The sequence below is a fragment of the Lepisma saccharinum genome, chromosome 8, assembly GCF_977018435.1.
Source record: "Lepisma saccharinum chromosome 8, izLepSacc3.1, whole genome shotgun sequence".
NCBI classification, from domain to species: domain Eukaryota; kingdom Metazoa; phylum Arthropoda; class Insecta; order Zygentoma; family Lepismatidae; genus Lepisma; species Lepisma saccharinum.
The window spans coordinates 63,873,622-63,887,372 of NC_139236.1; the positions used below are offsets into that span (position 1 = coordinate 63,873,622).

The 13,751-nt window shown below is 40.1% G+C and overlaps 1 protein-coding gene across 1 annotated transcript in view; it reads left to right on the top strand.

Annotated features, from left to right (window-relative positions):
• The first annotated feature begins 3,338 nt into the window (after nt 1-3,338).
• Nucleotides 3,339-13,751, top strand: part of LOC145991063 (WD repeat domain 54-like) — a 35,395-nt gene continuing 24,982 nt past the window's right edge. The window contains exon 1 of the mRNA XM_083126778.1: nt 3,339-3,415. The gene's annotated coding sequence lies outside the window, so the exon portion shown is untranslated. The remainder of the gene's footprint in view (nt 3,416-13,751) is intronic.

The window sequence follows — 13,751 nt, forward strand, 5'->3', positions numbered from 1 at the left end:
ACTCTCTGGGTACCCGGGAGCAACCGTGCTGGATTCCGGTGGCCGAACATGAAGCACAGTGCAATGTGTTATCTTTTACCTTTCAATCATCATTTTCCCAAATTTATACAGAGTGAAAAAGTTATGATGTTAAGTGCCCATTCGTTCGGAACACACTGTGTCACAAGAATTAATTATTTCGTTTACTTTACATTGATTTTCTGCAACTCTTGACTAATCGCGAAGATGAGAATGAGTGATATCATGAAATTGATGAAGGGACACAAATAACACCCATGCCATGATTCGAACCTGGGACCTTTCCGTTGTAGCGCGCGATGCTAACCACGTCGCCACGGAGGCCGGCGGAAGTGCTATGTAGATGAGACTGCATACTTGTATATTTAGCTTCATGATATTTATGTCAAATCTGTGTCCAGGATATTCGCTGATTACAAGAAATTGTTGGCCATCGTCAACTCAACATGGGCACTAGCGATAAGCTTCGTATTGTTACTTTACTGGTTAACCAATCAGTTCGGTCCTCATACATATACATATGTAAATTTAACGGTGATGTACTATGTTCCACTCTATAATCCAGTTAACCCCTTGGCACCTGCGTGTTGATCTATTTTTACTACTAATGTATACGAGTTACTGTTGCAGGTCTCGAAAACTCTATGATTTCACAGAAACGTTTACAAAGCTGCTAGTAGTTAACAAAAGCTCTCTTCATTTTAAAAATTATTTCAATAAATCTCATGCTCGTGCGAAATTATACTCTCGTTCACAACATTGAACTTGGAAATACTACGCAAGCAACAGCCAGAGCCATCTGTTGTTGTTACGGGGAACTAGCTGAAGCTTCATCCACGGAAAATTATCCGCGGAGTTGGGTTTGCATATTTTATGTAAAGTACTTAAACGCAGGAAACTATTTATATAATCATGATTTCGTGTTCACTTAAAATAAATAAATGACGTCAATGCCGAAACAAGTATTTGGGGTGCAACCCCTGACAAGAGTTTATTGAGTTTCGTGTTTACGTCACGTTGCAAGGAGACATCTATCGGTCTTTAAAAAAATATTAGTAAAAATAACGCACGTTTCAGATCAACATACGATCGTTCTCGTGTTTGAACTAAAACTGTAAAGACAATACGAATCTATTCCATAGGTCTACCCTAAATTTAATCGATAACATTCATTAAACCGTGTAGCATATTCACACAGTGTTTTTTTTATCACCACGCGTCATTTATTAGGAATTCTTCGTCTTACTTAGAAGAATATATAAAATATAATAATAATTCAATAACAAAAGTAATAAAGTGTATATTTATTTACCATTTCTATTGTTAGGAAATAGCTCTTTAAATACTAACTTTTAGTTCCGCTTTTTCCATTCTATTCACAAATATTTGGCACGACAGTAATAAATTATTACTTTCCCACATAACATTGAACTTTCAATTATTAATGAAGGTTACAATCATGTCTATTTTATAATATATTCTCTGGGGAGGGAAGGAAACATTCTTTCCTTTGTTGGGAAACAATTTAGTTAGACTGGGAAAGAAAATCCAGAAAAAGGGGTCTATACCCTGCTCCCCTCCTACAATTCCAATACTGAATACTAAATGAATTCATCCTCGAGGACAATATTGAATTGGTTTATTTTACTTCGCTTTTCTGCCACTTTTGGATAATCGAGAAGATGAGGATGGTATGATTAAAATAATAAAGGAACACTCGTAAATAATTTTGGCCTTAAAAGGGTCTCTCTTAAAACAAATCAGTGTTAACTAATACAAAAATGAAAATGAAGGAAAACATTCTTACAAAGTACAGAGCATTCCCTGACATTCGCTACGAGACTCGGCGGAAAGCGGCCCGGCATCAGATCTTGTCTTCCCCGGTGAACGGGTCCGCGACAGTCGCTTATATTAAACCTCGTACAAACGTTTAGAGTAACAGTGTCAGTTCTGAATAAAAGTGTAAAGAAAAATGGGGAAATAAAGTATACAAAGACAATCCGCACACCATCCGTGAGTTAAAAGAGAGTATTGTACGAAAAATCGGGAGAATGACAGTGGACGAACTTGCACGTGTAGATGCCAATTTCCTTCGGAGATGCCAGGAATGTGTTGCAGCAGAGGGACATCATTTTCAACACCTTCTGTAGTCAAGGTTAGTACACAATATGAAAACTGTAATTTTAATAGCCGACTCTAGGGACTATCGCTGACCCGTTCACCGGGAAGGACAAGCGCTGATGCCGGGCAGCTTGCCGCCGAGTCTCGTAGCGAATGTCAGGGAATGCTCTGTACATAACAGAAAAAAAAACTATTATAACTTATGTAAAGTTAATGGATGCAAATTTCTGACATGGTACATTTATAATAGTGAATAATTCAAAGCGATATCACTACACGATTTATTCTCATACATCGAAACGACATGTGTACCTACTAATGTGTGTCACCCCTCCCTCTGTTCAATGATTATAGGCAAATAAGCTTGCAAAGTCTACACTTCTCAAGGTCAGTCTTAGGGAGCTTTCACACCGAAGCGACAGGCGACACGTGTCGCTTGATGATTTCACCAATCGAACGCAGTCTTGTGCGGCCTGTCATACCGCTACGGTGTGAAACGTATATGTTGATTGGCTCGTTCTAAAGCTGCATGTGTCACGTGTCACTTCAGTCTGAAATCCCCCTTATGCATCAATATATCCCTTGTTTCTCTCCACTGTTTTATCATTGAGCAATAACTTCAGGAGAAACACAAGCAAGACACTTCAAGTGTATGACAGAGAATTCGGTTCGTAGTACAATTAAACATGCTGTCTAACGTAATTTTCGTATCAGCAAACAAAAGCTCGACTCAATAATATCGCACTAAATTATGACCGTTTTGTTTAACAAATTACCACTCATCTTCCTTTAACAACATGACGTCACTTTCGTACCACAATCTGCGCCGAGTCTGTTATATTTGTCCTACAATCTTGATATGCGAATGAGGCAGGCATATATTCTTAGATACACAAAAAGTACATGACTGTTTGAACTTATCATGCCTGAATGTTATCTATTAATTTATAGGCCTTAAATCTACTTTAGTTACCCCAAGAGCAGTCAATAGTCTGTGTTATTTGTCACGCATGTTTTCGAGGAACATTCTGAAACCACAGTTGCGTGCTTGATTTAAGATTAAAGTGACGATTCTAGCAGATAATGATGTTCTGTGCTTAAAGGTAACAGAAAGCAGAAACATTAGTTTGTGTGAAAGTTTTGACACTATTGATTCGTTTTATGTGCATTAGTCGAGGAGATTCTAGCCAGGGTTAGCATGCACAGTTGCCAGCTAGTCTACAAAGTGTCACGTCCAATAGAGTGCTTTAATTGAGTTTAGCTGACATTGGACAAGGTAAAGTGCCAATAACATTTAGCCTACTTTATTTAACTGTAGAAGCATGGGTGAAACACAAAGCATTGGTTTATGTATTCAACTAAATTGACTTGCTACTCTGTAAGCATGAAAAAGCGGTGAACTTTTTCATCAGTAATGAAAAGATCTGAACAAAAAATAGGGCTGAACTTAAAACAAATTTCTCCAATGTATTGCACTTAGGGTTAAAGGTCTACTTTATTCTCAGATTGAGTAATCGAAATTGGACCTACAGTTTAACGGGTGGGATCTGAACAATTGCACAATGTCCTTTCATCAGAACTCAAACCTAAAGCCTGGATCACACGAGGCTAGATTTCCTGCTGGTTTTCCAGCTGTGTGGGTACTGGCCCAGCTGCTAGTTTTCGCTTCACACGATACCGTACTTGTCGGTATGCTTTTGTTCCCACAAGACATTGCGCAGAGCAGACAGGCTGAAAAGATCGACAAGCGATTTGAAGAACGTAATAGCTACTGCTGTTATTAAAAAATGAAATTAATAGAAATAGAATAAAAGTATTTGTATGGACCAGCAATTGGCTCGAAAGAAAGTGTTGTAATCCAGGTGTACTCAACAAGCTTTTAACTAACTCGGGTATGTATATTCATACATGAGCCTCGCGGGATTCGTTCATAAAAATATATATTTTGTTCAACTAAATATGTAAACATTTAATACACTGGTAATAATAATAATGATTTTCATTATCGGCTATCACATTTCTTGTGTACAAATCTCATCGCTTTGGATAAATTCCTAAATACGATAGGTCACACTAAAAGTTTTTAGACACGCGCAAGTAAAACACTGGAGACCAAAAGTATGAATGCTATAATTTTTCAAAGTATTCTCCATAACAGTTGACACACTTGTTCATCCGCTCAAACCAAGTGTGAAAGCACTTGGGACCACACATCTGCAGGCACCTCTTGAATGCACTGAACGAAGGCGGTGACTGCCTCCTCGGGAGTAGGAAATGAAGAACCTCGTAATGTATCCTTGATTTTAGGGAACAGGAAGAAATCACAAGGGGCGAGGTCGGGACTGTAAGGAGGATGAGTCATTTCTTCGATGTTGGAGGCTTTGAAGAATTCAATTGTTCGTACTGCTGTATGGCTGCGCGCATTGTCTTGATGCACAATAATGCGACTTCTTGGGCGTTTTTCACGAACTTTCCGTACGATCTCCGGTAAACAAACCGTAGTGTACCATTCAGCATTAACGGTCCGACGTCCCTGTAGCGGCACTGTTGCAATATGGCCCGTCCGACTGAAGAAAGTGGCAACCATTTGTTTGCCAACACTTCGTCCCTTCCTGACTTTTGTTAGTGGGTCTTCATCCGGGAAGATCCACTGCGTCGACTGTCGTTTGCTCTCGGGTTCATAACAGTACACCCAAGTTTCGTCACCTGTTACGATGTCATACACTGCATTTGATTGTCCTTGGTTAAATTTGTCCAGCATTTTCATGCACCATGTGACCCGTGCCTGCTTTTGCTCCTGAGTAAGATGGTGTGGGATCCATCTGGCACAGAGCTTCCTGACACCAAGGCGGTCATGCAGGATCGTTTGAACCTGACTCATACCAATACCCAGTGTTGCACTAATAACTGCATATGTCACCCGGTTATCCTCCTCTATCATGCGACGCACTCTGTCGACGTTTTGAGAAGTTGCTGTCACAGGACGACCATCACGTAATTCATCACTGAGTTTCTGACGTCCACGTCGAAATTCTAAAAACCAATTAAACACAGTCGCACGGCATGGGGCTTCCTCCTGAAATGCATTTCGGAGCCTTTCATAACATTGCTGCTGCGTTAAACCTGCTCGAAAATCGTAAAAAATCATTGCTCTGAAGTGCTCCCGTGTTAAATCCATTTTACTGTACACACACGACAATAATTGACTAATTTCTGGCACACAACAATTAACAACTATAAATTCTGCAGCATTATCACACTTCACAGACTACTAACTTCAACATATCCTAGAGACAATGTATTGCTGCAATCAGTGTTGCCGCATCTAAAACCTTTTAGTGTCACCCACGTATTAATGAACCCAAACGCACATTTTCTGTTCTTTTCTTTCATCGAGCAGCGAACAAAAACAAACACCACTCGGAAACCACAGACAAGAAACTTTCTCTTTCCAGAGATTATCTTAAATGACCAAATTTTGCTCTGATTGGCTGTTCTACAGAACCTAGCAGAAAAAGGCAGTGCAATTAGAATACGATCTAATCGTCAAAACCAGTCATGGAGCCAGCCAGGCAGTCATCATTTCCGGCCAGGTAGCCAGTCCAGAGCCATCTAGGGCATTCCTACTGGAAATCCAGTTCCGTGCGATTCTGCCTTAATATCTCTTGGTTGCAAGACAACAGTACTTCGCTTAAACGTCTCGCACTATATATCCCTACATTAACGTTGTCATCGGACACACATGGCTGAGCCCGAGTCTTGCCTTTCCATAGGCATCCGGTTCCCATGAACTGTCTGTACCATCTGCGAATGTAGTGCGTACTTTTGAAACCGGGTACGAAAACTCCAGCTGCACTGCGGCAACAGATTTGGACACCACGAGACTGAGCACACAGTATACCTTCTCCTGCCATTTTGGAAACTGGCGGTATAAACGAAATGTGATTTTATTTATTTATTTATTTATTGTTTTAAATCCACTTTGTGTACAGTAAGGCTAATCGGGACTGGACCTACAGTTGAAAGTGGGATCCGAACCACTTGTGCCTCCACCGGGTATCGAACCCGGGAGCCCTTGATTACAAGGCAACAACGCTATCACTGCGCCATCGGACAGGCCCTGAAATGTGATTCACACATCTCAAACTTGGACAGCTGCTCTTCCTAATGTTGCGGGTTACGCCTGTGTAAGGTATGTAACGCTATAGTTGGGGACAGTTGCAGTTGCCCGCCATATTTAAGCTGGAAGCGGCCGTAAGCAACAGCAACTGGGAGTGAACAGACCCGTCCTATAGATTACAAATTATTAATTTGCGTCGTGCTCCTCACTTAATAATGCGAGAGTTCACGGGCAAAAATCAGCGAGAAGCACGAGGCAAAGGCCCTGTACAAAACGTCTATATATCAAAGGGTCGGGCAATGAATGGCACCTTTATGCTTTCTCCATTGCAATAGTTGTTTATGTTAACGCTTTTTCCCTCTCCAGAAAACATCGCCTCTATACCCCAATGACAACCTTATGTTTAACCTGCTGTTCACCAGTACATGTACGTATCTTACAATGGCATAAGGATGAGAATGCAGGTCTAGCAAAGATACTATTTCAGAATATCAATTTTACCAAAGTATCGTGCGATTTATTGCGTATATGGTCAAACAGGACGACTCATAAAAAAAATGTGCAAAAATTAACAATTAATCGGTATATTACAGAATGAAACACGCCCAGCGTGTATTATCACAAAAACATTGATAATTAATCACATTTCAATCACAGATCAGAAGTTCATACGTGCATATATTTGACAACGAACATTACCTGATATGCCACGTAAATCAAAGATAATCTAACTTCTACTCTCCCTCGTACTTGATTAATCTACGCTATGCATTCACTTTTATTTGACTAGAAACCTTTAAATGTACTCTTAATTGTTTGTGCTGATTCTAGCGTATTTTAATGCTACCGTTAAGGGTAGTGGGGATAAACGATTCTACTAGAATTAACTGGGTTCGGTCAAGCATTGTCCGTTATTTTACAAGTTCTTGTTCGATTTGTCGCAACTTTACTTTATGAAGCCAAGGGTTGAATTAACACGCAAACGTGGCGCATTTAGATCCATGAACACGACCTGCGTGTCTGTTAGGTTCGCCTCCGCATGCTCAGTGGGTATTTAAACGCCTGCGTCTGGCTTCTAACAAAAAATGCGTTGCACAAGGAGCACCAAACGTAATTTAACTTTGAGTTCAATTGACTATATCTGCACGAGTTTTTTTTCCTTTTTCGTAGAAACTGGTATTGGTTTACTTTTATCTGTTCATGAGACAAAAAGAAAAGGGGGGGGAGGGATCAAAAAAAGAAGAGTATCGTCGCCTTAATGCGTGATAAAACAAGACGTTAAGTGCAGCAAATGTATGATACTGTAATTTTACATTCCTATGGCCGCAGCGGAGTATGTACGTACCTAGCATAAATATTCAGTTAAAAGGCCCAAAAACACCATGCTCAATTTACAGTCCTTTTTACCTTTTATAGTGTCCTATTGCACGTGTGGAGCGAATGGTTGGCTTCTATTTGATTCGGGCCATGGCCAGGCACGTCTCTCTCTGGACGAGGAAGTAGGTGTAGCTGCTACAACAACAGGTCGTGTACCCCTGGGTTCCTGCCGATGAAGTGTGTGGGACTGTGTGCCGAGATTTACGGCAAGCCAGCTAGTGCGAAAACCGCCACTAGAGGCAGCACATGGGGAGCTATCAGGTGGCACGCCACCTGATGGCCGAAAATTGAACTTTAGAATATTATTATAATTCAAATTTTCCCTATGGAAGGGTTACGAATATATAATATTCGGGATCGTTACAGGTAGTAAACAGCAATTTTATTCACATATAAAACCCCACCATGCCTTTATGAATATCCTGTATTTTATATCCCGCATTGTGGAATTGTCTGACAATTGTAGTCAGCGGCAAAGATAATAGTAGGCAAATTGTCTATAACTATTTCCATTCTTTTCTTATTGTACCCGGCGTTTTAAGGAATGGAATTATTTTGATTGAAAGCAGATGATGTCCTTTGCATATTGACGTTTTTATTCAGATTCATTATGATCACATTGTGGAAAACAAATTGAATGAAAATGGTGAACATTTCGCCTATTTCTTGCCGTTGAGTGTACAGTCTACGTAATTCGTGGATTTAATTATGTGGTATGCCACTTTATTTTACCTGCTTAAAGTAAGTTCAGCTCGGTGTATAGACGGACAAAGATAAAAACACAAGGTTATAAACATCTAACAAGTGTTGTTAGCAACGCATTGACAAGCGTGGGCAAGATAACTACCTAATCTGAGCACGGTTGCATCATACAGATATAAAATAAATTAACGAGAATAATATGGTCGTAGTTGGGTAAGGCTAATTGCAAAACTGTGGACCAGGCGCGGTTGGCTGTATAGCGCAAATGTGCAGTGAACCCCCAGTAATATACAAAATAAACAATAACTGAGATGTTCATAAGTGTAGAGTGCCAAATTCTCTTAGTGAGAAGGAGAAACCGCGGGCCAGAGCCACTCAGCTCCCCTCTAGTTCCGTTTCGTGCAAAGTCTCCGCTGAACCTCCACAAGGCAACCCCTACCATGCTAAAGCATTGGACGGCTAGCAGAAGCTCGATGCTTCGATGGCGAAAATACATGCAGTCTGAGACTTCAGGAAGGTCGTCTCGTCAAAACGGACATGCGCAGTTCGTAGGATCACCAGCGAGCTGGAGTGAACCACGCTCTTCTCTCTTCCAGTGTTGCTCTGTGTATTTCAATTTGAATTTATTTGGCATTCTCTTTGTATTACTTATATTTTACAAGACTTATTAGATTAATGAAGAGGGTGTAATATAAATGTAGAGGTGACCCCAAACGAAAGCTAGATGTAAAGATGATGGGACAAATAAGATAAATATGATAGAAAACAACTTGCCTACACATTCAGAGTTTTCTTCCTTAAGATGGAAACACTTCAGGTGGAAGGAGCCGAAAAGTCAAAAATAGCGCGAGGGCGAGGGGTCGCTTATCGGACAAGACTTAAACAACCTTTTGGTCTTCTTACATCAGACTAAATGCTTTCGTTGACATGTTAGGCTTTTTAAGTTTAGTTGTCTTAGAATATATAAACTGCAATTTTCGGTTTCTTTACCGTGCTTGACCAAAAATGTAGTATTTACTATTTATTTAAGCCTAACCTAACAATGAAGGCATTTCGCACTTACGTCAGAAGACGACCAAAAAGTTGTTTGGGTTTCGTGCGATCAGTTATACTCTAGAACGAGAGTACAGCTGTAAGGAGAGGGTGTTCGAGGGGACGCGCGCGATTGACTTTGTTACGTGTCATTGCCTCCATACTTGTTAGTTTGTTTTGAAGTGCGTGGCTGGTGATTGAAATATATTTGGCGTGGTGATACGTTGAGTGGAGGGAGGTGGATTGTGTATTGGAAGGAGTGTAGTTGTTGCTGTGTGCGAAGTTAACATATTGCATAGAATAGAATCGAATCGCTTTGATTTAGCGATATACTTTCGAATAGTTATATATGAATTATCTTGTAATAAAGGGGTCTTGGGTTCGATTATTGATACATACTCATTTTAGCAGGCAGAGATTTGTATTTTTAACTGTAGGTTCAGGATTCAGTTCCAATAATATTGTCTATTTGACAGTGGTGGGACCAGAAAAGAGTTGGCAAGAGTGGAAAAGCCAAAATTGAGGCGAGAATATTTTCTGAATTGAGATACCCCTAAATACAATACCATACGAAAATCTTAAATTAAAATGATCGCCCCCTACACACACACTCCTTGGTGCTGTCACTGTTATCTGAACATAAAGCAAATTAACTTTGTCAGTAATCTACCGGCCAAAATTTGATAATTTTTCCAGTACTATCTCTACGAACCAAAGCGTGTAGTGTCTCAAAAGGTTTAGATAAGTCCACTTTACATAATTGTGGTGAACCCCCAGGAAAATTATGCACGAGCCGCGCCTGCTGTGGACAGATAAATTAAAGCGTCAAGAGATGCATATACGTTGTCAATACATGTGTACTTTAGTCTTGGAGCCTTGGCCTTCGCAGGTAGCCTAGAATACACGCACCTGGTTGCAACACATTTATTATTGCCGTTTTCATTCAAATACAGTCTATTGATTTTAAATAATGAGATACGAGGATGTCGTAAAGTTTTAATTATCACCATGAACTGAATGATATAGAAAGTTAAATGTCATATGTTGAACGTAAACCTTCTCCACGTAGGAGGCACAAATTTCTGCAAGGGTTTCTTTACCTTCCACACAGGGCTGGATTAAGGTGGGTGCTATTGATGCTGCAGCATTAGGCCCATTCCTGAAATAGGCCCAGATGAAAACAGACGAGAATTTTCCGAAAGCTGAACAGTTTTCTTTTGCTATATTAACCTGAAAATAAATCTTACAATGAAATTCGGAGCCCCAATTTCGGACGCCTAGACACAGGTAGTAAATTTTTCGGTAAATATGCGATATCCTCCGAACGGATTTCTTCAAGTTTACAGGAGAAACTACTTACTGAAATCAGTTTCTGTAGCATTGTCGAAGTTCTTCGAGGTATTTTCTTTCGCGGAAACTGAAAACTTCAGCATAGAATGCTGCAGAACAAGAAATAATCACTTTTTATGTAAGGAACTTACATTTTCTGTAAAGCGACAACATTATGCAGTTGTTTCCATTATGTGCCTACAGATGGCGCGAGCGTCGAAAAGCACTCGGTCTCGCCAGTGTTTCCAAACGTAACTTTTATTCTTTTTCTAACTGCTTACCCAACCTAACCTTGCCGGAAATGGTCCGTGGGGCTATCGTGAATGGTTTTTGGGGCTATCCGTCAATGGTTCGTGGGGCTATCGTGAATGTTTTTTTGGGGGCTATCCGTCAATGGTTTGTGATGACATAATGAACACGAAAGTAGGTATTTTTCGGTTAAGAAGGTTGAAACAATGCATACCCACTCAAATAGACAAAACACAAGCACTACGGGCGATGATCCATGACGAGTGCACGCCATATTGTCTGTTACCCAAGCGGAACAAGGAAGACAAATAATGACTCGTAATATGAAAAGTTGACACTATTTTATAGAAAAAGGAATAACTTCACCTTAAAAAATCTTCCGCAATGCAGAATAGGTAAGTATCAATACTAAAATTAACGAAATAAACGTGTGAGAGGTGTTCGGGCGATATCGCATAATTACCAATTTTTCACCTTGGAAGTTAGTTGTACAGAAAAAATCGACGGTATGCAGCATCAGACCCAATTACGTCTTAATCCGGCCCTGCTTCCACAGCAGGGATGAATTCAGAAAGTGGCCCAGAGATGTGGGGATTCACCCCCCCCCCTCTCCAAATTAAAAGATCCCTCCCGAAGAACTCGCACTGATTCAGTCCTATTTATAGTTAAATGTCAAAATAATGAATTCATTTCAATTATCATCCGTTTTGTTAACTGCTAAATTAAGAAATATGATGGATCAGGATACACTTCAAGTATGTGTGAAGTCAACTGCTGGCGGTGATGAGGAACCAACAGACAGTTTCATTGATGATGTCATCCAGAGACATGCTGTAGAAAGCCTAGACGCCTTAGTTTGATGCAAATGTAAATTATTGCATGCTGTAATATTATTTTATTGGTTCACAATCTCATTCTTGAATTTACAGTTAATTAAGCCTAATTACACTTAATTAAATTTAATCACATGTCAGATGTATGGGATAATTTTCAAATATTAGTATTGTTTTATTGATATTACTGATACCTACGACATCCCCCCTTACCGTGAAGTTTGATGTCCTTCCTGGAGGAAAGTGGCTGGATTCAACACTGTTCCACAGTCCGTCCACAGTGCCTCGAGAACCACTGTTTCACTCCCATAATGACCTTATCTGTATTGTCATATCGGACCCCAAAGAGGTTTCTTCTTATCAGGGAAGAGAAAGAAGTCCTGGGTTCACACGTGTGTTGGCTTTCAGGAAAGTGCCTGAAGATAAGATTTATGTACTACTATGACTATATGCTCCCAACAGTCGAAGACATCAGGCTGAGCATAATAAGAGAGTGGCAGGAGGAATGGAAGAACATAGCCACAGGAAGAAGACTCATATTATCTTCCCGATATTCAGGAATGACTAACAATGAACCATATACAGACTTCTAAAGGGCTTATCAATTTCTTATTTGGACACGGGATGTACTTGACCTGCCTTTCATGATACTGATACACCAGAACATAACCTGTTTCAATGGCCTGCTGGAGCATTCCAGCATTACGTGACATTTCACAAATAAAATGTAATGGTCTAGATATGGGATTAGATTAAAATATTCATAATGACCTAATTTCATAGAATTTCATGGTGTCTGCTGACAAATTAAGTAAGAGTATGGTGACATAGCTTGAATGCATGAAAAGCATAAACGAAAATGTTGTGCAACGCCTTAAAAATATACCAACCTTTCTTCATTTGTCTGTGAAGCATGTAGGCTACAGATGCTAATAAATTTTGTTGGTGAAATATGCAAATTATATGCATTCACAAACATTTAAACCTTAATGCAATTAAAAACAATAATATTTTTTTTTAATTCATTTTTTTATTTACATGAATTAAAACCACTTTTTGTGCAATGCCCCTGCCACAAATTCTCAAATTGAACAAATTCGAAAGGCCCTACCATCTCTCAAGATCAGAACATTACACAATACTAAACTCCCTAGCTAATTTAGTCGCTAGGGAGAAATTATACAAATTAAAAACCCACAACCCTTCCAAAACGACAGCAGCCTTTGAGAATGCCAGAGCATTCTGCCAACAGCAAGGTAAAGACCATGCCGTAGGCACAACCAAAAGGGGACAGACCCATAAAGGTCGTTATTAAGAAGCTACCAATAGATATGCCAGTAGCTGAAATCCGAGAAGCACTAGAGGACTACTATGACATAGAAGAAGTGGCCTAAATGACAAGAAGTGACAGGACGATGCATGAGAAGAAACCCTTACCATTTTCTTGGTGACTCAAGAAATATGAGGGGTCCAGAGAAATCTATGAAGAAGAATCACTTTTATACTATAAGATTCAAGTAGAAGCATACCGAGCTGCAGGCATGCTCCAATGCTACAGATGTCAGCGCATAGGACACTCCCAGAGACAGTGCAAAGCCACACTGCGGTGCATGAAATGCGCACAGAACAACCACACAGGAGACTGCAACAAGAAAGACAGAAACTAACCAACCAAATGTGTCAACTGCAGCGAGGGACATCCGGCAAACTACAGAGGATGCAAGATATTCACAACAACGCAGATGAAGCCAGATCCAGAACAGCAACAAACACCATCACCGAAGCAAATGCCTCCACCTCAGAAGACTTCACAACCAACCACTGACGACAGGAGAAAAACATATGTCAGATCCACGTTACAGAACAAAGGAGAAAGAAGACCATGACCTCAGCTCCTTCTTCCAACTCCTGAAAGGTATCAACACCAAGAAACTCATAACCCACGCCAGGACAGCAGGACAAAAACTACG